Source organism: Suncus etruscus, chromosome 6 (genome assembly GCF_024139225.1).
Source record: "Suncus etruscus isolate mSunEtr1 chromosome 6, mSunEtr1.pri.cur, whole genome shotgun sequence".
Classification (NCBI taxonomy): domain Eukaryota; kingdom Metazoa; phylum Chordata; class Mammalia; order Eulipotyphla; family Soricidae; genus Suncus; species Suncus etruscus.
Genome location: NC_064853.1, coordinates 14220768 through 14244311, shown reverse-complemented (window position 1 = coordinate 14244311; position 23544 = coordinate 14220768). Strand labels below are relative to the sequence as shown.

General features: G+C 44.7%; 1 protein-coding gene across 1 annotated transcript in view; it reads left to right on the top strand.

Annotated features, from left to right (window-relative positions):
- ROR1 (receptor tyrosine kinase like orphan receptor 1) overlaps positions 1-23544 on the top strand; it is a 195101-nt gene that overhangs the window by 119392 nt on the left and 52165 nt on the right. The gene's annotated exons all lie outside the window — the stretch shown is intronic.

The window sequence follows — 23544 nt, the reverse complement described above, 5'->3', positions numbered from 1 at the left end:
GAGTGTGGAAAGTGGAGTCAGATCTGTTTGCTCTGTTTTCCCATTTCAGAAGATGGAATGAAATGTTCGAGGAAACCAAATCTCTGTTTCTGTCCCTGGGAGGTAGAGAGGGAAAATAAACTCCCTCCTGATGGAGATGAGAGATGCGTGAGACAAGAGGGAACCCACATCCTTCACACCCACAGCCCCTGCTTGTCATCAATAATCCTTTGGGTCTTGGGGTGGATGTATGAAGGTCGGAAGAGTCAGGGACCCCCAAGAACCTGAGAAATTTTTAAATAATGATTTTGTTTGTTTTTTTGTTTGTTTATTCTGTTTTGGGGACACACTCAGTGCAGCTCATGGTTTACTCCTGATTCTGCACTCAGTGATCATTCCTGGTGGGCTCAGAGGACCAGATGGGATGCCAGGGATTGAACCCGGATTGGCTGTGTGCAGGGCAAGCATCCTCAACTCTGTGCTACGGCTGTGGAAAAGAGTGATGCTTTTATTCCTTCCTCTTTGTTGCTGTTACTATGCAGACCTTGCTTGTTCACAGCAAATGTCTTGTGCTGGGGATCATTTCTGTGACCATGCTAGGGGTCCCAGCAGCATGACCTCACCATCACCCTGCTTGGCATACACTGGCAACAGGGATCAAACCTTATGCTTGGAAGACAAGCAAGTGCTTCTGTGCCTGAGTCAGGCCCCAGGTCTTGGGCCTTCATTTTCCTCTGCAGCCTGAGCTGGACTGAGTGCCTTAATGCAGGCTGGCACTGGGGTCCATGGCTGCCTTCCACACTAATTTGAAAATGCAGCCTGAAGAAGAAAGCTTATATTTCAACACTAGACTCATGGGATTTTTTGGGGGGGTGGTGGGAAACCACACCTGATGGGGCTACTACAACACTGAGTTTCAGGGTTGCTTCTATCGGTGAGAGACCAGGCAGAGCTGTGGATGGAACTCAGCCTTCTCCATACAAAGTATTGAGAGCTCTCTCCATTTTTAAAACAACACTTTGGGCTAGAGTGATAGCACAGTGGATAGGGTGTTCTCCTTGAACTCAGCTATGATCTCTAGCATCATCCCATATGATCCCCTGAGCTGCCTGGAGTAATTTCTGAGCACAGAGCCAGGAGTAACCTCTAAGCACTATTTGGTATGGCCCCAAACCAAAACAAACAAACAAACAAACAAACAAAAACAATTTGTTCCTCTGCTAAAAAGCCTTTCAGAACAATGATCTAGGCCTCTGGGGCATGAATGGGTTAAATGCATCCTGATTCTATGGCTAAATATGGACTGAAGATTGCCCTGTCGAACAGTTGGTATACCTTTTCTTCCTCCCCCATAACATGCAGTAGCTGCTTCATTTGCAGAGACAACCAGGAATGTCATTGGACCAAAAATACCTTTTGACGTGGCTGGTGTCCCCAGGGCTACAGACTCAACCCCTATTAGGAAGGCCCTGGCCAGATGTTTTTCTGCATCTCCAGGTATACAAGAATGAACTCTTCCCACGAACAGATGGCTGCCTCGGCCACTGCGTTTGAACAATGGGAAACAGGTGGAAAGGCAGCAGGAAGATGTTAGGTGAGCTGGACAAAAGATGTTCTTGCTTAAAGAGTTCAGAGTTAGCAAAGCTCCTTGCGACAGTTAGAAAACACTTTTCCCTTTAGAGCTGGGTGAAACCAACTTTGCAGAACTGCAAAGGGCAGATTGGTCTGTATCAAGAGACAATCAACAATTGTTGCATTTGTAGAAAAACACAATCATCCTGTTCATACTTTTAAGTGATAAATTTAAATTTGCTTGAGGGCAGGAGAGATACCACAGCAGGAAGGGTGTTTGTGCCAAAGGTTTCCGACCTAGGTTCCATCCCTGGTCCCCATAGAGTCCCCCAACCCATTCCATGAGTGAACCCTGAGAACAAAGCCACAATAAACCCTGAGAATACTACCCAGTGCCTCTCCACAAAACATAAATAAAATGACTTTGCTTAAATGTATTGAAATTAGCAATAGATGTGGGTTTTGAAGCTTTAGTAAATGTATTAGTTATTTGGATTTAAAAATAAATTATTAGAATACCATGATTTACCAGATTGTTCAGTGGTTTCAGGCATTAAATGTCCAATCCCACTGTTAGTGTGACCATCATTGTCCCCAGTTTCCCTCTGACCACCCTACTCTACTCCTCTGCAGGCACAACTTGACTTCACATTGTTTATTAACACACAAAAGCAAATAGAACTAGCAAAGCTTAGATTAAGAAGAGCCAATTTGAGGGCCCGGAGAGATAGCACAGCGGCGTTTGCCTTGCAAGCAGCCGATCCAGGACCTAAGGTGGTTGGTTCGAATCCCGGTGTCCCATATGGTCCCCCGTGCCTGCCAGGAGCTATTTCTGAGCAGACAGCCAAGAGTAACCCTTGAGCATTGCCGGGTGTGGCCCAAAAAAAAAGAAGAGCCAATTTGAAATAATGTCTCTATTCGCAATGTTACTAAAATCATTGTCTAAGGATTTGCTGGGCTGAGGTTGATGCTAGTTTGAACCTTCTGTGTTACTGTTTGGGCTCACTGAGCTTGGTGGTCTTTTCTGTAATTTTTCCATCAAATTTGCTGTACTCCTGGCTGGCACTACTTTGAAATTTGGAAGTGTCATTCTGGCTGCATGGTCCACAATCTAGAACAAACTTGGTGGCTTGGTAATTTAACAATGGTCTATCCTGGTGTTGGGCCTTTTGTGTCCGAGGGCATTGAGTGTGACAGTGGGCTGCTTTGGCTTCAAACAGAAAAGGATACCTGCCTATAAAAGGGGTTTGTATTTAGTATAGTATTCCAATGTAAATGACATTGATTGAATGCTTATGTTTTTCATTCCCTTGTCCTATTACAGACACTGCTCCTTTCTATTTCTGGATTACTGAAAGCACAAACTTTCACGTTGTCATGGTTTGAGATAATATAGATTCGAAGTTAATTGGGCTTCATCTCACCTGGTGTTGTTGCCATTTCACAGATCAGGATTCAGCTCTACAGAGGTTCTTTGATTTGCTGGAGCTGAAGCACACAATCTTGTCAGATGACTGACATGTTCTGTTGTGTTTTGTTTTGGGTCCACACCCAGCTATGCTCTGTATTTACTCCTGGCCATACTCAGGGAACCATATGGAGTGACAGAGCTAACTGGGGGTGATTGTATGCAAGGCAAGTGTCTTAAATCCTGAAATGTCTCTCTGGCCCTAGGTGGACCAGATATCTCAGAACTTAGATCTCTTGTTTTCATTTGTTTTGTTTTATTTAGAAGACACACACCATAATCCCAGCTCTGTTCTTGGCGTTTGTGCTGTAATATTTGGGGGACCAGCTCCCAAGCCCCTTGGACCCAGACTCCCAACCACAAATCCCTCTCCTGTGTATCACACACTTAGAAAAATTATTGTAAAAGATGAAAACTGATTTTGATAATTAGAAAACCTCTGTGAACACTGGAGGAGCTTCATATAGGCAGTCACTACCAATTCCTCCTCCCAGTGTCTCAGATGATCTTATAAGGTACCTGCTATACTTCATGTTTGTGTTTTCAGAAACTAGGGCTAGAGCCTTTTCTTTGAAGCCAGGCTTTTCGGCTACATTTTCAGAACTTGCTTTCCAGGTCAAGTTAAGCAAGTGTTTTGCTTTTAATTTGTTTAATTTTTCTCCCTTTGATTCGCTTTTTCAATTTCTATTTTGAGCCCTTCACTCAAAGATGGTTACAATAGCCTGTATTTATCAATGTAATTGTGCTGAGCCTCACCTCGAAGGAATTTTCAAATTTGGTCTCAGTCTATTACTAAGTAAAATAATCATTCATCAAGCAGAGGGCGGGTCGAGAAAGAGCATATTTCTGTACTCACCTCTATGTCCTGAGGGAACCAGCTATAAATATTCAGCATCGGTGGCCAAAGTTTGGCCCTGTGCTAAATCATAATCATTTTAATGGCAAATAAATGACATGTTTAATTATATTATAGTTCCATAAATATGGAGTTTGATTTGGGCATCCCATTTTAGCCATCTGGTTGAGTTTTATTTAATCACTTTTTAGCTGCAAGTGCTAGGTCATAAAGCATGAGGTCACAATAGTGTAGCAAAATCTTGAAGACCCAGAACTTTCAACTAACCAGATGTTTCCAGCACCCCCCTCCTAGGTAAGGAAATCAGTGACATGAAAAGCTGGCAGTAGAGATGATGGTGGGACCCCTGAACCCTCGGCAAACCCCAACACACAAATGCAGCATTTTATTTCAATTTTGTGCGTTAGGGGATCAAACTCAGGTCCTCACATACAAGGTGAATTTACCAGTGAACCACAGCCCAGTCCAATGCAATATTTATTTTATTTTACTTTTTAAGAAGGGGACACACCAGGCAATGCTTAGGAGTTACTCCCAGCAATGCCCAGGGTACTGTGAGTTCCAGGCACTAAACTGAGACTTTCAATATGCCAAGCCTATAACCATTTTGTGAAGCTATCTCTCCAGCCTCATTTCAGCCTTTTCTTTTTGTGATGCAAGAGATCCAAACCAAGACCTCACACAGCTTTCTCTTGAGCCACCTCCCATATGCAGCCTTTTCAAAGCACAAGTAAATAAGGTATTAAGCATGCATGACCATCTTGAAAGGAAAGACTCGGGGACCAGGATCTCTAAAGACCCCCTCTTTTGGGAGGGGAGGACAGAAAGTTGCTTAACCTCCTTACAACTCACGGGTTATTTGGAACTGACGTTTGACAGGATCATCACCTTTCTATGGGAATTGCTAAGAGTTTTTGTCCCACCAATTACACATGTCCTGAAGAATAGGGGTCAGGGGAATGAATTATTATTATTGTCATTATTAGGGGTTTGGACCATTCCCAGTAGCATTCAGAAGCTACTTCTAGCTCAAAACCATGAAAAGGGCCATGGAGGGACAACATGGTGGTCCGGATGGAACCATGGCCACAGGCATGACCTTAACCCCTAGTACTATCTTTCCAGCCCCAAAGGAAATGAGTTTTTAAGGGGATCTCAGGAAGCTGGAGTTTACCCAAACATGTGGGGTCTCAGACCCTCAGACTGGGTCAGAAAGAAGCTTTAGAAGATTCCAGTATGATCCTCTGCATTGGGGGGGATATGGGGTCAATCTGTTCCCTCACTCTGTGGGAGGATGGCCAGTGGCCCTCCCGTTGACATCCTAGGGCATCCCTGGCTTCTGTCTCCAGGCTGGTGAGCCAGACTGTGGGTGTCCCTGGCAGCCTCCCATTTCAGAGGCACAGCACCGAGGATTACTCTATCTTTTAGCAAAATTGAGACAGCACCATCCCTTCTTCTTCAGAGCTCACCCTACGTACCACCTCAGCATGTGGAAATATTTGGTCTTGTGGAGTTAATCACACACACTGTTTCTTTGTTCCCCACAAGATCTTTGTTCCCAGCAAGGTCAGGGGATTTCTCAGCTCTCCACAGTCCCTGGATAGTGGCACTGTAGGCCCGAGGTGTATCTTTTCAACTTGAACCTTAGGTCCTTACACTTCCAGATTTGCACATGGTACACGAAGAGCAAGTCACTTCCGGAGCTTCCTCTTCACGTTGCCAAGCAGAACTCACTGCCATTTTCAGTGGTCCTCAGTGTCACTAAGTAGACTGCTGGGCCAGCTCAAATGGCTGCAGCTCACGCTTTTCATCTGGAACCTGGGTGAGGGTGGTCCCTAAGAACCACTAGGAGTGAGCATTGAGCACTGAGAGAGAGCAACCCTAGGCACTGAGAAAAACAAAAAAATCAAGAGATTTAGTTTCATCTTTCCAGGGTGGCATGGTTGAAATGCTTCCTATGAACTCTCAGGACTTCCGGTTCTTGTGGTCATTCGAATCTCAGTTGTACGTTCTGACAGACTCAACAGCTGGTTATGGGGGCTAATCTGTAAAATCCATCTACTAAAACAAGAAAACAAACATAGAGGGAACAACACGTTCTGTCCCGAGTGTATGATTTGGGTCCCACCATTCAGGCTGAGTCAAGATAAACTCAGGGAGTAAGAGCCTCTGGTTTGGTTCCCCAAACACCACCGTGTGTGTGTGTCTCCCAAACAGAAACAATAGCAACCAGGAAGAGATTAAGAGAGGTCACAGGTCAATAGGAAAGAGACTTCAACATTTTATAGACTTCCAAAGATTCCATGTAACCGTCACTACCTTCTAAAAAATGCCATGAATTAGAGACTGCTTAGTTGACAGCCTTTGCACGTGCCAATGTGCTTAGGGACAGCAGGGCCCACTCATGCTAGGATAGACCCATGCTAAAGCATTGGGTGTGTCTGGCAGCAACTGAAGGGCTTATTAAAGAGCGAAATTTCTTCCCATTTCAGCTCTACCACTGTTTCCAGACTTTCCAGCAGGCAGAGCAAGTTGATCTTAGTGGGAGAAAGGAGTCCTGGAGGAGTCAGAGAGATATCAAGGAGGTAGGGTGTTTGCCTTGCATGCAGAAGGACAGTGGTTCGAATCCCGGCATCCAATATGGTCCCCCCAGCCTGCCAGGAATGATCTCTGAGAGTAGAGCCAGGAGTAACCCATGAGCACTGCCAGGTGGTGTGACCCAAAAAGAAAAAAAGAAAGAAGGAGGAAGAGGAAGAAGAGGAAGAAGAAGAGAGGAGGAGGAGGAGAAGGAGATAGGAGTCCTGGAGCAGAGAAGACAGTCATTGCGCAAGAATGTGATATTTGGGTGGAGAAATTATAGTACAGATGGTAGGGAGTTTGCCTTGCATGTATCCAACACAGCTCTGCACCTCAGCATCCCATATTATTCATTGGCCCCCACCAGGAGTGATCCGTGAGCACTGAGTAAGCCCTGAGCATAGCTAGATGTGACCCCCCCACAATAAAAGCTCCTGATATTTTAAATATAACTGATCATTCAGTGAAAGAAAATAGAACTTTGTGGGCCCGGAGAGATAGCACAGCGGTGTTTGCCTTGCAAGCAGCAGATCCAGGACCAAAGGTGGTTGGTTCAAATCCTGGTGTCCCATATGGTCCCCCGTGCCTGCCAGGAGCTATTTCTGAGCAGAGAGCCAGGAGTAACCCCTGAGCACCACCGGGTGTGACCCAAAAACCAAAAAAAGAAAAAAAAAAAAAAGAAAATAGAACTTTGTCAAACTTGCATTCCATCCTTCCCCTCTCCTCCCTCCCTCCCTCCCTCCCTCCCTCCCTCCCTCCCTCCCTCCCTCCCTCCCTTCCTTCTTTCCTTCCTTCTTTCTTTCCCTTCTTTCTCTGTCTTCCACTCATTCATTATAAAATTGAGTGAAACGAGGAAGGAATGCGTGGTCTCTTTTGTACCATATAGCCCTGCTACATAAGACCTCATCTAGGCTCCCCAGAAAATATTCCAAGGGGATCAGAGGTGTAAATTGTATCCACGGAGGCCATAGTCTGAGTTAAGGGGACCCACCCCAGTAAACCAGTCAGATGTTGAGAGGGGTCTGTGGCCATTCGAAGGAAACAGGTACAGAAGGGTCAGGGTCAGAAAACAGAGAAGCAGCTCCAAATCACTCAAGAACATACTTGAAGCCTTTCTCTGTCTGCACCTACCTCCTAAGAGTCCTGAGTGCTGTTTAGATTAGGGGCTGCAATTAGCAACTCATTAGTGCCTTTGATCACGGCATGCCGAAAGGCTCAGAGGGATTTGTTAAAATCCAAACACTCAGAGTAATCTTGGTGGGCACTTATCACTTGTAGGTCTGATGCTTGGTGCCTGTAGAGCCCAAGATAGGGTCATGATCACTCCAGACCCACATTTTATAGGTTGCCCCCAGTGAAAGACTCAAGCCAGCTGCCATGAGCTCTAGGTCCCTGAGATGGAGAGCGATTGTGTTGTTTGAAATTCCCCTGAATGTCCCATTTGCTCTTCAAGAAGTTAGACAGACTCAGCTTTTGTGCCTGCAAAATCTTGACACACCTCTCTTTTGGCCTCTCTCACCCCAATTTACATTTACACTTGGGACTTAGACAGTCCTTTCCCTAAGCAGTGCTCAGGAGGCCCATCTCAAGGATTCTCACCAATCAAACTATGGATCAATAATGCAAGGAAGGACCTTGGTGTGCTAGGGATCACTCCCAGACAAACTGCCAATGCTCAAGGGACCCAGTGGTGTCCAGGATTAAATTCTGGTCAGCTACAAGTAAGGTTCATGTCTTTTTGGGGAAGTAAGGGTGATACTCAGGAGTTACTTTTGGTTCTGTGAGCAGAAATTGCTCCTGGCAGGTTGGGAGACCATGTAGGATCCAGGGATCAAACTCAGGTCAGCAACGTGCAAGACTAACACCATACTCACTGTCACTTCAGCTCCATGTCTTAATCTCTGTACTATCCATCTGACCCCTCATCTTTGCACAAGTTTCTCCTTTCTGGAACATTCTTATTCTTGCTTTTCCCCTTCATCTCTCCAAATAGACATCACTTTCTCTGAGAAGATTTTGCTACACTCCAAAGTCCCCTGTTTTGTGCTGTGTTATCTGTGACTGAATAAATCACTGAGTAGTGCTATTGGGACCAGTGGGTAAAATCTTCCTGGGGCAGCAATGAAAACTCACTCCTCAAACCCATCCACTCTCTCCTGACCTGTGGTATCTTAACCAGAGGCTCCTTATCACAATGAGGAAAATGAGGAAACTAAAGGTCAGAGACAGCAAGTTAAGTTTGTGAGGTCACACAGCCAGAAAACAGTGTTAGTAGGCAGACTTCAGTCATTCCAGCTGAGCTGCCCCCCGCTGGGAATCACTTCTACTATAGATGGACAACTAGAAAGTAGTATAGCTGGAATTAGAATAAATTAGAATAAATTATTCTATTTAACCCAGGTTGAAAGTCGAAAATGGGAATCAGGGTAGTTTTGTTTTGAATTTCTAACTCACTATAGTTGAATGGTCTCTTGATGAAAAATCCTATAATATCTGTTGGCCATCTATTTTCTGACTCTCCCTGTTGTTTCCCTCATTTCACCAGCCCGGAAATAAAAGCAGTGGGGTTAAGCTCCTTCAGCACTGAAGGAGTCAAGAAAAGGTCACAATTAGGGACAGAGTTAGGAGGAGTCGGAAAGACATCTTTAACTTGTAAACATTCAAAGCCAAAAAACTCTTCCAGAACACATTTTTGCAAGTCTTGATGATGTCTGAGCTTTTGATCAAAATCTTTTGCTCCAACATGACTGTGAAGAAACTTGAAGGAAAGAAAAACACATGAAGGAAGGAAAAAGTGCCATTCAGAACCCATTTTCAAATCTCTCCTCTCTCTCTCTCTCTCTCTCTCTCTCTCTCTCTCTCTCTCTCTCTCTCTTTCTCTCTCTCTCTTCCCCCTGAAGGGTTTGAAGAACAATTTGACATTTATAAGTCAGACTTCAGAGGCAAATGGGTAAAAAGTTCAGACTTCGAAGGTAAATGGGTGGAAGGATACCCCTGGCTGTCATTGGACCCTGCTGTCAGCTGGGGAGTTGGAGGATGCATATAGGAGGCTAGGTAAGAGTTTGTGATCCATAGGAAATCTGTGCCTCAGCTCTAAATTGAGATCAGACTGTCCCCCAAACCTGGCTGGACATGAGGACGGTTTCTTTAATATAATCCAGATGACTTAGAAGTAATTGTCTCTGCCCTCAGTTCCTACTCGACATTGGCCTGCAATTGTTTCAAAGGCAGTGAAGGTTTCACACACACACACACACATACACACACACACACACACACACACACACACACACACACACACACACACACACACACACACACACGTCTCCTCACCATCTCAGACACTTAGAGGCTTATTCTTCAAGCTGGGTTTCCTGGTGGACAGCTCAAAAAGTGTATCCAATTTGGACCCTTAAAGGCCACCTGTACTCAATAGTTTTGTTCACACATCTGCCACTTCACTAAGCGACCATACAAAAGGAAAAAATGATAAGGCTGGAGAGAGCTTAGATTAAAGCAGGTAAGGCACTTGCTTTGCTTGCAGCTGGCCTGCTTTTGATCCTTAGCACCCCATCTGAGCACTCCCATTCTGACCACAGAGCCTGGAATAGCCCCTGAGCACAACTGGGTGTGACCCTCCAAAAAAACGAGAATGAAAAAGAAAAGGGGCACTCAAAAGGTTGATAAGAAATAAGAAAAAAATTATATTATACAGATAAAATAGTGGCCGGAGAGATAGTACAGCAGGTAGGGTGTTCGTATTGCGTGTGGCTGACGCAAGTTTAATCCTCAGCACATTTTATTGTGTTTCCTGAGTCTGCCAGGAGTAATTCTTGAGTGTAGAATCAGGAATAACCCCTGAGCACCACCAGGTGTGACCATCCAAAAACAAAACAAAAAAGATAAAATACATCATGACAGAAATGTAGTATTCAGATACATCTGTGATCTGCACAAACCTCTGGCTTCTGTAAACTGTATTTAAGTCCCATCTTTTAGCTGAACTATAGCTGTGTACGTTTTTTTTTTGTGGTTTTTTACCCAAAGCATCAAGTCACAGAAGGTAAAGCCAGATGGCGTCCTACTATATTCAATTCTGAGATTAGCTCTATTTATCTAGATCTGATTCCTTATTTCTCCCAGGGAGAATGAAACTCAGTGGACAATAAACTTAAATCCATTCTTCAAAGTCCACAAAGGACAGTTAATCATGGAAAAATAAAACCTAAATTGCCTGTCAGTTCTTTTCTCTTTCATATCAACAATGCCTTATGGCATCTTGGTAGCGTGGCTAAACCATCTTCCAGAAGATGCTCCTTGCAGTTCTACCTCCATCTCCTGCTCCCCAGCATCCCTTCTTCTCATGTCTCTCGACCCCCCATTGGAAACCCTTCCTAGAAAAAATCGGTCCAGGGGATACTCATGTTCAAGAGGTCTCAAGGAGTCCTCCATTTTTCTCTCTTATTAAGTCAGCATGAAGCCAAAAGTACCCACAGAACCTCCATTGGAATTAGACAAGGTTAACTCCACACTTCATCATTTCCTGTCCTGCACCTGACCCTCATCTATAAAGCAAAGGCAAGACCACTTTACTTATGGAGACCTACAGACATATAGAGAGAAAATTGTGTTTGATCTAGCTCCTGATGTTGAGAACATGAACTTTTCTCTTCTTTTCCTGACTTGAACCTCTGCAATTTTTTTTCCATTGGTGTTGGTGGGAAATGTGTTCTAGTGGAGATAGACATTTTTCTTATTTGGTTTTTGGGTCACACCCGGCAGCGCTCAAGGGTTACTCCTGGCTCTATGCTCAGAAATCGGCCCTGGGCAGACACGGGGAACCATAGGGATTCTGGGATTCGAACCACCATTCTCCATTCTTCAGCATGAAAGGCAAATGCCTTACCTCCATGCTCTCTCTCTGGCCCCAGCTAGACTTTTGTTTTGTTTTGTTTTTGGGCCACACCCGACGTTGCTCAGGGGTTACTCCTGGCTGTCTGCTCAGAAATAGCTCTTGGCAGGCACGGGGGACCATATGGGACACCGGGATTCAAACCAATCACCTTTGGTCCTGGATCGGCTGCTTGCAAGGCAAACGCCGCTGTGCTATTTCTCCGGGCCCCCAGCTAGACATTTTTTAATAATATATTTGTTTAAGCACCATGATTACAAGCATATTTGTATTGGGCTTCAGTCACAACAAAGAATACCCCTTTCATCAGTGCATCCTTCCCACCAATGCACTCCAATGCACTCTATCTCCCCCCTCCTCTACCTCCTGCCTGTATTCTTTCACTCATTACCATTGTCATGATAGTTGTTAGTGTAGTTATTTCTCTAACTGCACTCACCACTCTTTGTTGTAAGCTTCATATCATGTGCTGGTCCTTCCAGCCCTTGTCTCTGTTGTCTCTGGGTATTATTACAATGCGTTTTATGCCTTTTATTTTTCTTAAATCCCATAGATGAGTGAGACTATTCCATGTGTCTCTCTGTCCTGTGCATCTTTCTAGGAAGTGAGACCCAGATAAGATTCTCCTTCCAGGAGCAAAGAGGATACAGAATGAAGCCAGTGTCTGGGGTGGGATATGGTCTGGGAAATGCTCACCACTGTGTATTCCTGTGCCACCCTTATCCTGTACACCCCCTGCACAATTCCATTAGACGGGTAACACTCATGCCCAACAGACCAGCTGAATTCCTGAGCCTGTTGTGCCACTTGACGGGGAGGCCATCAATCATGTGGAAAATGGGGTGAAGGGATGGCAGTACCTGTTGCAGGTGTGCCCAGGGGAGGAGGCCCCTGAGAGGACAGTGATTGAATGATTGGCTTCTCTGAGCCAATACTGACAGACAGAGGAGAAAGAAAGAGGTCTCTCAGCCTCGCCCCATCTTTAAACAAAGGGTGCGTGAGACATGCCTCGGGAGGCATCTCTGCTCTCCAGTGGGGCCCCCACGAAACTGACAGATGACAGATCTGGTGTTTAGCGTCACCTTCATCAAGCAGGGCGCGCTGCTGTTCTGATGGACACCGCTTAAGCGGGTGTCGTCAACTGCTCCTCGCTCTTCAGCAAAGTGGTGAGTAATGAGCAGAGCGAAGGGCCAGAGACGCACATTCCTGGCACAATTTGTCACTCTCTCAGTCGATGTGGCTTTTCCTGGGAAGGACATTGTCTGATAGAGGATTCCATCTCAAAGGGGGGACCTTAAGGGCTCAATGAACTCCATTTGTCTGCCTTTTATATTGTGGGGATCTGACTCTGGGGATGTAGGGGGGGAATTAGAGAAGGGATGGTTGGGGCTTATGGTTTATGGGCCAGAGAAATGGAACAGAAAGGTCGGGCCACTACTGACCCAGGTTCATTCCCCAGCACCACACAGGGTCCCCTAAGCACTACTGGGGATGATGCAAAACCCAATAATATAATAACTGTTATTAAATTAAGAACTGGTTGGGACTTATTTAAGAAAAGTAATTCAGTATTCTTTTTTTGTTTTTGTTTTTGTTTTTGGGCCACACCCGGCGATGCTCAGGGGTTACTCCTGGCTATCTGCTCAGAAATAGTTCCTAGCAGGCACCGGGGACCATATGGGACACCGGGATTCGAACCAACCATCTTTGGTCCTGGACCGGCTGCTTGCAAGGCAAACGCCGCTGTGCTATCTCTCCAGGCCCAATAAGTATTCTTGTTTTTATCTAAGACTTTTCCCTACTCCTTTCTAATGGGGTGAGCTGGAGCACCTCAGAATCTCTGAGACCCCATTTACTCATTCATATCAAAGAATCAGTACAGCTACCATCTTAGGTAGTTCAACGAGATCATGTATGCTTGTTCCTTAAACCCATATTCAAGCATTCTAGATAAAATATGAGCTGTTTGTTTTTGTTTTTGTTTATACTACTTTTGTGATCTGCTTTTGCTCCCTGTCTGATCCATCCAGGTTCAGTGCCTTTCTAAAGAAAGAAGTTGGCATTAAGGCCCCAGGCATCCTGTGGGTTGGGGTGTAAATAGAACACAGACACTAGGTTTTATTTCTCTGAACCTCATCAGAGGAAGAAATATGCCATGGCATCCACGCCCCCATCTTATGCTGGTCGGATGAACCTGTCTGCAGTCACATCTCCAAAGGGCTTAGCACCTCTATAACCACAAGTGGACAGCGGGATTATGTTTATCAGAGACTTTCAAAAGCTCCCTCAAGTTCTAACTCATCAAAGAGAGCAGCACTTCATTCATTGAGCGCTTCTGCCCTGAGTTCTTACTCTTGGCCACAGACAGGCCCTGGCATGGGAGACCAGATTTACAATGTGTTGAAACCCAAAGAGAGTTGCTTGTGAACTTGCAGTCCTGGGCTGGGCTTTCAAGTTAATGCACACACCCCCTTTCTGGCATCCTGTTCCCCCCTAACTGTATTGATGCTGTACCTCAAGTCTCTCCTCCCATCCCAAAGTGTCTCTGCGAACATCCACCCGGCTGCCTGCAACTGAAAGCCCAATGCAGGAATTGGTGGGAGGTGATGGTGTCACAGATGCTTAAATGTTGGGCCTGGAGGATGCTGCATATGGTGGGTGGAGAGACCCTTTCAAAGAGGGCAGCTTTGCTACCCATACTCTAAGACTGTCAGGCTGCGTTTCAGGGAAAGCCACATGAAAGCATGCCTTTTCTTCTTTGTCTTTTTTTAAAGGGCATTATCTCTGAGAGGGGAGGCCTTTGGGACATGGTCTATGGTGATTTTTAGCAACACCAAATTGGTTCTTACCGCTCGCTACGAGCCAGCCTCTTCGTTGATTCACACACACACACACACACACACACACACACACACACACACACACACAGAGAGAGAGAGAGAGAGAGAGAGAGAGAGAGAGAGAGAGAGAGAGGTACAACTAAGGGTGAGAACAGACTGCACAATGAGAGAATGATCCATCCAGCTGAGTTGTCAGGGATATAATAGGAAGGAGAGGTGTTGGGGTCCTAGGGGGAGGGAGGGAGGTATGCAGGTGAGGGGTGTGGTGCTGGGATTAGGTGCTTGGGAAACCATCATTTGCAATAGTATTGCAAATCAGAAAACCTCAACCAAAAAAGTAAACGTAAAACTAAAATAATTGTAAACAAACATAAAAATAGGTTTGAAAATTTAAAATAAAAAAAAAGTCTGATTTTTGAGATGGGATAAACTTAGATGGCCAAGCAACTTGCTTTGCAGACAGGACCCCTGGGTTTAATTCCTGGCACCATTTGGCCCTCTGAGCATTGCCAGGAGTAGCTCCTGAATATTGCTAACTGTGGTCCCAAAAGAGGAAAGAAAATGCTGTTTCTGAGGACTAGAGAAGATAAAGCATGGAAAATGCTTTGTAAGTAGAAACCCTCTTTGCAGAGCCTTTTTCTTTCTTTCTTTTTTTTTTTTTTTGATTCAACTCTAGTTTGGGTTTTTATTTTTCAAGATAATTTCCATTTTTCCCTGATTGTTAAAAGAAGAAAGAAGTTATAAACATACACTTTCTCTAACATGACTCAGGCTGCCTCATATCAGAAGTTTTATCTCCTCCATATTCACTTTTCTCACACCCAGTCATGAGAAAAGAAAGACACTCCCCCACCCCTCACCCCTGCACTCATCCATGAGACTGGAACATTCTACAAGAGGCTCCAAGTTCACAAAGAATTTTTTTTTAATTTTTATTGTGATCATAATGGCTTACATATCTTTCACAGTAGTATTTTAGGTACATATTAACATTGAATCAGGGGAATACCCATCACCAAATTTATCCTCCCCCAATCCCAGATCCCTTTCTGCAACCCATATACCCCACCATCACCCATCAGGCTGTTAGAGTAGGTGGACCCCTTTTTGTCTAGCTTACTATTAGTGGTCATATATCTGTTTGGTCCTGGTACCCTCCCTTGTTTCCCGCTCTATTTAAGAGGCGGAGCTAGATAAATCGAGTTATGTGGTTTTGTTTGAAGGAAAAAAAAAAGCAATAGAATGGGGTACAAAATAAGAAAAAATAGAAAATAAATAAAAAAAAGAAGTCAAATACTTTGAAAATGGGCGGAGACCTTCTAGGGGCTTTCAACCTCAGTTTGAGAGAGGACATGAAAAAGGTAATTAAAACACCACAACAATACAGAAAGAAATATCAAATTAAATATTCATGTGCACTACAGCAATAAAGACAAGCACCAGACAATAGTCTCGGTTCTGAAATCAAATCATGCCAGAGTGCAAAAAGAAAGAGAAAGATAAGATAAAATAAAATAAAATTGGAGATATCAACTTCAATATCTACACCAAAATAAAGACGTCAAAAAATCAATCAATCAATAAATGTGTGGAAAGATGATTATTTTGTGTTTTTTTTTTCTTTTACCCCCTGCATAGGCACATTAAGTATTGGGGATATTATAGAGGGAATTCCCTTGGCCTAGGAGTTACAGAGTTTCTCCACCCCTGAAGTATTCTGTCATGGGATTAACTGTAGACTCCTTGTACTCTCCCCTCGGTGCTTTTGTGGTGTACGGAAGACTTCTGCTTAGTCTTGGATGGTAAAATCAGACCTCTGTATCTAGAGATCTTGGTGACTGTGCAGCTCCAGGAATGGAGTTCTGCTTCTTCAGTGTCGTTTTAATCCATCTTCTATAATTTGTGGTCTTGGTCATTATGTTGCTCCTAGGATGGAGCCTGGGATAAAGTCTGGAAGACCCGTTCAGTTGCGGTTGTTTCAGTCAGACCTCTGGAGTTGGAGATCTTGTTTGTTGAATAGATCGTAGACCAAAAGCTAGGCTAGAGTTTTTCGTTTCTGTTGTTCACTAAGCATTTCTTTCATGGTCATGCAAATTCCAGGTTCTTGCAATGTGAATAGTGAGACATGCTTCTTTCATCACGGGGCTGCAGAAAGGTTGGGGAAATGCCCCCAATGGGCTGAGCTCAAGGGTCTCTCCTGGACTCTCCAATTTTCCCTCCATCTCCACACGCTTCAATGTCCTTCCACACATCCAAATTCCCCAATTTGGTGGCTCTGCAGGGAGATCATCATGCTAGCATTTTGTCTTCATGAGAATAATTCAACCACTCCAGCCCAAACTTCATGCAATGCATGTCTTTAATCTAATTTCATCATAAATGTAAACACTGGGAGCCTGACTTTTCTCTCTTCTTCATTGTTTTAATTCACTGAGGTAACATTGATTTACAGCAGTGTAAATGTTTAGATATTTTATGGGCACACTCTCCCTGTACCCCACCTACCAATGTAGAGATAATACCCTGAACCACAGAAAGGACCCTCCCTCCCATTCCATCCTCGCCCTAGCACTGCCCTTTGCTATTTTTCTTCATGTGAACAGCAGTGCAGTGTGGTAAAGATTCAATGGAGGAACGAGAGAGATAGGACAGGAGTGATAGCACTTTCTTGGCCCACAACTAATCCTGGTTCAATCCCTTCCACTGCCTACAGTGCTCTAAGTACTGCCAGGTGTGCCCCCCCCCAAATCCAATACATAAGCATAATTCAGTGGATGGCCAAGGGATATGCAGGGAATTAAGTGAGAGTCTTGTTTGTGGGTGAGATTTTGTTGTTGTTTTATTTGGGAGGTCCACACCCAGCAGTATTCAGAAGTTATTCCTGGCTTTGGGCTAAGGAATCACTCCCGGCAGACTCAAGATCATATGGGGTGCTGGGGGTTGAACTTGGGAAGGCTGCATTGTAAACCAAGTACCCTACCGATTGTACTATGGCTCCAGCCATGTGGGTGAAATTTTAAACAGCCAATTAACTAGTTCACCTTGGACTCTTTTGTCCACTCCTACCATGACACTAATACACACATACACATCTAAGTGAAGTGGATGTATGGGTAGACAGACAGTAGCTCAAATAACATAGACAATGATTTCCCTCCAGGCCAGCAGAGGTGCTCAGAACTAGATGATAACTAACTCTATGCCTACCCAGAGATTCAGGCTTAGTCTAGATTATTCCTCTACCAACTTCACCCTGTGGTGGCTTCCGTAGAATCCTGATTAATAAGAAGAATTCGTTTGTAAAGTGTATGTTTGTGTGCATTGTGATTATCCCTGGGTTTGGATGTAATTTTTCTTCTCTTCTTTTTCCTTCTCTTGTGTTTCAAAGCCAAGCAAATGTTGATCTTTTTCAGGGGTGGATTTAGAATGTCCTGACATCATCACTTGCAAGAATGTGCAGGCAAGACTCTAAATTCAGATGATAATATCTATGTGAACGTGTCATACAAATTTATTTCATGGGGTGAGATGTTAGAGCAATCTCCTAATTTGCTTTTCTTTAACACATCCTACTTGTCCTCCCTCCTTCCCTTTCCCTCCGATCCTCTCTCCACCAGACTTGTTTTCCCTCCCTTTTTGCTCCCCCTGCTAGTCTCTGCATGGTTTTGCTCATGTCCCTTGGGCCTTGTTCAGCCTCCGCTCAAAGTCAGCATCTGAGTGTTTGCTCATTCTGCTCAGAAGCTCAGTGTCTCCAGACATAATAAGAAGTGAGCCCTATTCCTGCCTTCCACCCACTCAGGCAACCCCAGTCTCCTCAAGAGTGTGGAAAGTGGAATCAAATGGCCAGTAAGCTCAAAGCTTACTGGTGAGAGAGACAGTACAGTAAATAAGGCATTTGCCTTGCATGCAGCTGATCCTGATTTGATACCTAGCACCTCATATGGTCTCCTGAGTACAAAGCTAGGAGTAAGCCCTGAATACCAGTGAATGTGGACTCCAAAATTTAAAACCAAATGGGGAAAATGAGTATTCTGCATTTCTAAGTGGAGCTGTGTCTGGCTTCTGGAATCCTTAGAAAATAGGCCCACTAAGATTTTCTGGCATCTCTCTGCCTCTGAGTCTCTTTGAAACAGTGGTATAGGAAATCTACCCAGAAAACTCCCAGTACTGTTTCCAACCTGTTGCATCTGCCCTGTCTAGAATGTGAGTATGGGTGGATAAGGTCAATACTAACCCTGTCCCAGTAGCAAGGTTATTAGAGTTAGTGTACCCAATCTACTGAATGCATCCAAGGTGAACTAAGATAAGGGTTTAATCTGCTGATGAAAAAAACTGATCCTTCTTGGATCTTTAATTTTTTTAAATTGGTTTGGGGCCATACCTGGTTGATGAGGCTGGCTGGGAGGTTTCCAGCTTCCCAGCAGTTGGTCTTCATATTCATATTTGTTCCAAGCCTGGAATGGGTGGATCAGCAGCAGGGACATTGATTACGAAACAGATGGAGTCACTGGAGAAGGTCCATAGGGGCTAAGGGGGTTGAGCAGCCTCTTAAATTGATCTGAGCCAGCTACCTAACTCCCCCTGTTCCTCCCTAGTGCTTTGATTAGCCATTAATAACAGAACGCAAGCAATTCATGTGAGGGACAGGGTTGACCTAGTTAAGGGTACTTATGTGAATTAAACCTAGGTAAGTCCCTAATCAAGCCTGGGTGATAGGAGGAAAAGGGAAAGAGAAACAAATACAGGTGTCTATGCTTATTGGTATTCAGGGGTCAGTATGCCACCTGGCTGACTCTGGGAACCCCACGGGGTGCTGGGAATCAAACCACATGCCAGGCAAGTGCTCCCCACTGCTCTACTCTGACTCCAGCTCCACCATCTTGAAGCCCAACATGAAGCACTAGTGGTTCCGCCTGTGTCCACCACTGAGGTTTGCATTCGCCTTCAGCTTTTCAGATGTGAAAGAATTAGAGAAATGCACCAGAAACTTTGTAAACAATGATGAGGGAATTCATTGTACTTTGCTCCAAAGTCTTCACCCAGAGATTCATTTCCTAAGAGCTGTCTCTTCAGCAGGACCCTCAAATTGCAGTTTTGATAGGCAAACCTCATTTCCACAAGGAGAGGAATGTATCTCTCAACAAAGACATTTAGGTCTTTTTTCTCAGACCTGCCTTTTTCAGCCTTATGGTATTCCAACTGGAAATGACTACAAAGTCAAAAGTTAATAGTCTGGGGGGTAGCTTAAAAGATTCGCCTTTTGGGGGTCGGAACGGTGCAGCTGTAGTACATTTGCCTTGCACGTGTCTGACCTAGGACGGACCTCAGTTCTATCCCCTGCATCCCATATGGTCCCCCAAGGGGCAATTTCTGAGCACATAGCCTGGAGTAGTCCCTGAGCATCACCAGGTGTGGCCCAAAAACCAAAATAAAAATTTAAAAATTAGCCTTCTGGAGCCAGACAAGATTCAATACTGCTGAGTTAATTCTGAGGCACAGCTTTCCAGGACCCAGTGAAATTAGAGAGAGATTTGGGGGGGAGAGGGCTGTGGTTCTGGGGAGTACGTTTCTGACCTGCTAACTCTAAGGCTGACAGATCCAGGCCTGTGGAGTTCTGGGGAGTGCTGGTTACATGCACATCAGTGCCAGCCAGGTGATGCCAAGGTATCTGAGCCAGAGCTGGGAAGCACAAGATCTGATTGTATAAACATTGATTTGGGGTGGAGGGGCACCTACTTCAAAGCCTTCAAAACTCAGTTCTGTTGGGTGGAAGGTTGGCGCTGGTTTAGACTATAAAGAAAACTCTGCCTAGAAGCGGAAGTGCCATCTGGGAAATTCATCCCAGACCATCAAGTTTAGTGCCAATGTCAAAGGTGTATTTCAAAGGTTAGGCTGGGAGGTTCAGAAAGTTGCTTCACAGTGATTGGAATGAACCAGAACAGAATGGATCGAGGAGGCTACCGCCACCAAGCTTTTGACAGACTCGGACTTGAAGAAGACAGTGGAGAAAAGTCCACGGATTCAGAGAGCAACAACTGCCGTATTTTTTGTACCATAAGACTCACTTTTTTCTTCCCAAAAGATGTGGGGGGGGGGGGGGAATGTCTGTGCATCTTATGAAGCAAATGCTTCCTGGGGCTGAAGCCTGAGTATTTTTAAAATGTTTTTTATTTTCTGGTGTAAAAAAAAATTAACTAAATGTGTTCAACCAGCTGTAGACTGGCATATTGTAAATATTGTAAATATTTTTTGGCCTCACAGGCTGGTTGTTCCCAGCCACTGTCTTCTGACTGCATTTTGCTTTGCACCATTTGCTTTAGAATATTTTTTTTTTCGGGCCCGGAGCGATAGCACAGCGGCGTTTGCCTTGCAAGCAACTGATCCAGGACCAAAGGTGGTTGGTTCAAATCCCAGTGTCCCATATGGTCCCCTGTGCCTGCCAGGAGCCATTTCTGAGCAGACAGCCAGGAGTAACTCCTGAGCACCGCTGGGTGTGGCCCAAAAACCAAAAAAAAAAAAAGAATTTTTTTTCCGGAGCCAAAGCGATGGTGCAGCGGTAGGGCCCTTGCCTTGCACACTGCTGACCTAGGATGGACTATGGTTAGATCCCCCAGCGTCCCATTATGTCCCCAAGCCAGGACTGATTTCTGAGTGCATAGCCACCCTGACTGTGGCCCAAAAAGCAAAATAAAATAATTTTTTAAAAAAGAATTATTTTTGGGGCCGGAGAGATAGCATGGAGGTAAGGTGTTTGCCTTTCATGCAGAAGGTCATCGGTTCGAATCCCGGCGTCCCATATGGTCCCCTGTGCCTGCCAGGAGCAATTTCTGAGCATGGAGCCAGGAGTAACCCCTGAGCACTGCCGGGTGTGACCCAAAAACCACAAAAAAAAAAAAAAAAAAAAAGAATTATTTTTATGTTTTCCTCATCTAAAAACTATGTGCGTCTTATGGTCAGGCGAAAAATACGGTATGTTATGATTTGATCAATACAAACAACAGTCTAGACAAAGCCTTTGAGAAACTACAAACAGCTCTAGAGATACTGAGGCTGGAGCCACAAGGGGTTCCAATCAGCTGGGTTTGCTGATGATTCAATAAAGTTACCAATTTAGGGGACTGGAGCAATAGCACATTGATAGGGCATTTGTCTTGCATACAGCCAACCCAGGACAGACCCTGGTTTGATTCCCAGCATCCCATATGGTTCCCCAAGCCTGCCAGGAGTGACTTCTGAGTGCAGAGCCAGAAGTAACCCCTGAGTACCACTGGGTGTGACCCCAAAACCAAAAAATTAAATAAATAAAATAAAGTTACCAATTCAAATAAAACTTTCAGAAGGCAACTGTGACAAATTAGCCTCCTCCTGAGAAAATACATGCACAGGTAGAAGAAATTTGCCAAATACAAGCATTTTTATTGTGTCGCTTGAAATGCCAGTGCACTCTTTTGAAATTTTATATAAAATGTGGTTGGAAGATGTACTCTAATACATAGTTTATCTTACTTTTTCTAACTTTTTATGGATAATCTTTTTATTCATATCACATACAAGAAATTCATGGATAAAAAGAAAAGCTTCCACTTCCGGAATAAATGGGGTGAAGGATAGAGTTCTCAGAAGGTAAGAGTTGAGGCCTAAATGAAGGTGTGGGGGATCTCTGAAATGTGATAAGCAATATGCTGTTGTATTTTTTTTCCCTGAGGTCCCACTTGCAAGGGCAGTGGCAGCCCCTGTGAAGAAGTGGCCAGGGCCAGCCCTGCATTATCCATGGCTTTGCTCAGCCAGTGGTCCATGACTGCAGTGAAGAGCCACCAAGGCTGTCAGCAGCCAACCATGATGTCACATCCCTGTTCCCAGCTCCTTCTGCACCAGCCAGAGAGGTTGGGGGTTGAGGCCAGGAAGGCAGCTAGAGGGACCAGTTTGTCTTATGGGGACCAGATGTGGTATAAATGGGAGAGACCTCAGGGGTCTGGGTTAGAACCATCCATGCTTCCTCTTCTTCCTCTTCCTCTTCCCAGAGCGACACTGAGGATGAAACAAAGCTAAGGACCTCTGTGAGGTTGTGTGGTAGTCAAGCATAAGTGTGCATGTGTCATTCCAAATTAATGTAGAAAGCAAAAACTGCATTTCCTCCCAAAGGTATATAACTTCAGATCTTAGGACCAAGGCAGGGTTTGGACATGTTAGTTTCCAAAATTTCTGGAGGAGATGCTTTGTTTTGTTTGGGGGCAGTACCTGTGATGTTTAGGGCTGGCTCTGCACTCAGAGATCACTCCTGGCAAGATTCAGGGGACCAGAGAGGGTGCCTGAGATTAAACCTAAGTTGGCCATTGTGCAGACAAACACCCATCTGCTGTAATATTGCTCCAGCCAACACGATTTTTTTTGGAAGGGGGAGTCACACCTGGCAGCACTCAGGGATTACTTCTGGCTCTGTACTCAGAAGTCACTCCTGGCAGGCTCGAGGGATGCCAGGAATCAAACCGAGTCCGTTCAGGGTTGGTCACATGTAAGGCAAATGCCCTACTTCTGTGCTATCGCTCTGGCCCTCTGGCCAACATTTTTTGTTTTTGTTTTTTTGTTTTTGGGGTCACACCCAGCAGTGCTCAGGTGTTACTCCTGGCTCTACATTCAGAAATAGCTCCTGGCAGGCTCGGGGGACCATATGGGATGCAGGGATTCGAGCCACCATCCTTCTGCATGCAAGGCAAACATCCTGCCTCCATGCTATCTCTCCAGCGCCATCGGCCAACATTTTTAAACCGGCAAGACACTGGTTTCTGTTTCCGAGAGACTAGCCAGAGTAACAGGAATTCTTGGCAACTTCAACACTCTACACACCTGCAGCTCTCAGTCATTGATAAGAAATGTGTAACCAAAGAATTGTGTTCCATTTTTATTCAGGGGGAAAGAAAAGGAAAAAAAAATGAAAAGGATTCTAAGTCTTTTCAAGTCCAGCGCTGGAAAGGTGGAAATAAGTTTAGCCTAAGCTTCACACATAAAATATGGGAACTCCCAGTAGGTTGGGGATTTATATCTGGGGGTAATTCCAGGGTTTTGTCCTCCCAAGAGAGATAAATTGAGGCCTTGAGAGTTTAATGTGGGGAAGGAAAAAGCATTCTCATAATGACACCTTAAAAATCCAGGACTCGAGTAATGCCTGGGGATAGAAAGGTGTCATTGGTAATGGGAGGGGAGGGCAAGGAGGTTCGTTCGATTTCCAGCAACGTCCCAAACCCAAGGGGAGGTCATCGAGAACCTTCTTTCTCCCCATAGGTTTATGGTATTAGTTACCCAATAAAAGTGGGGTTAATTTTACAGTCCAAGTAAAACGTAC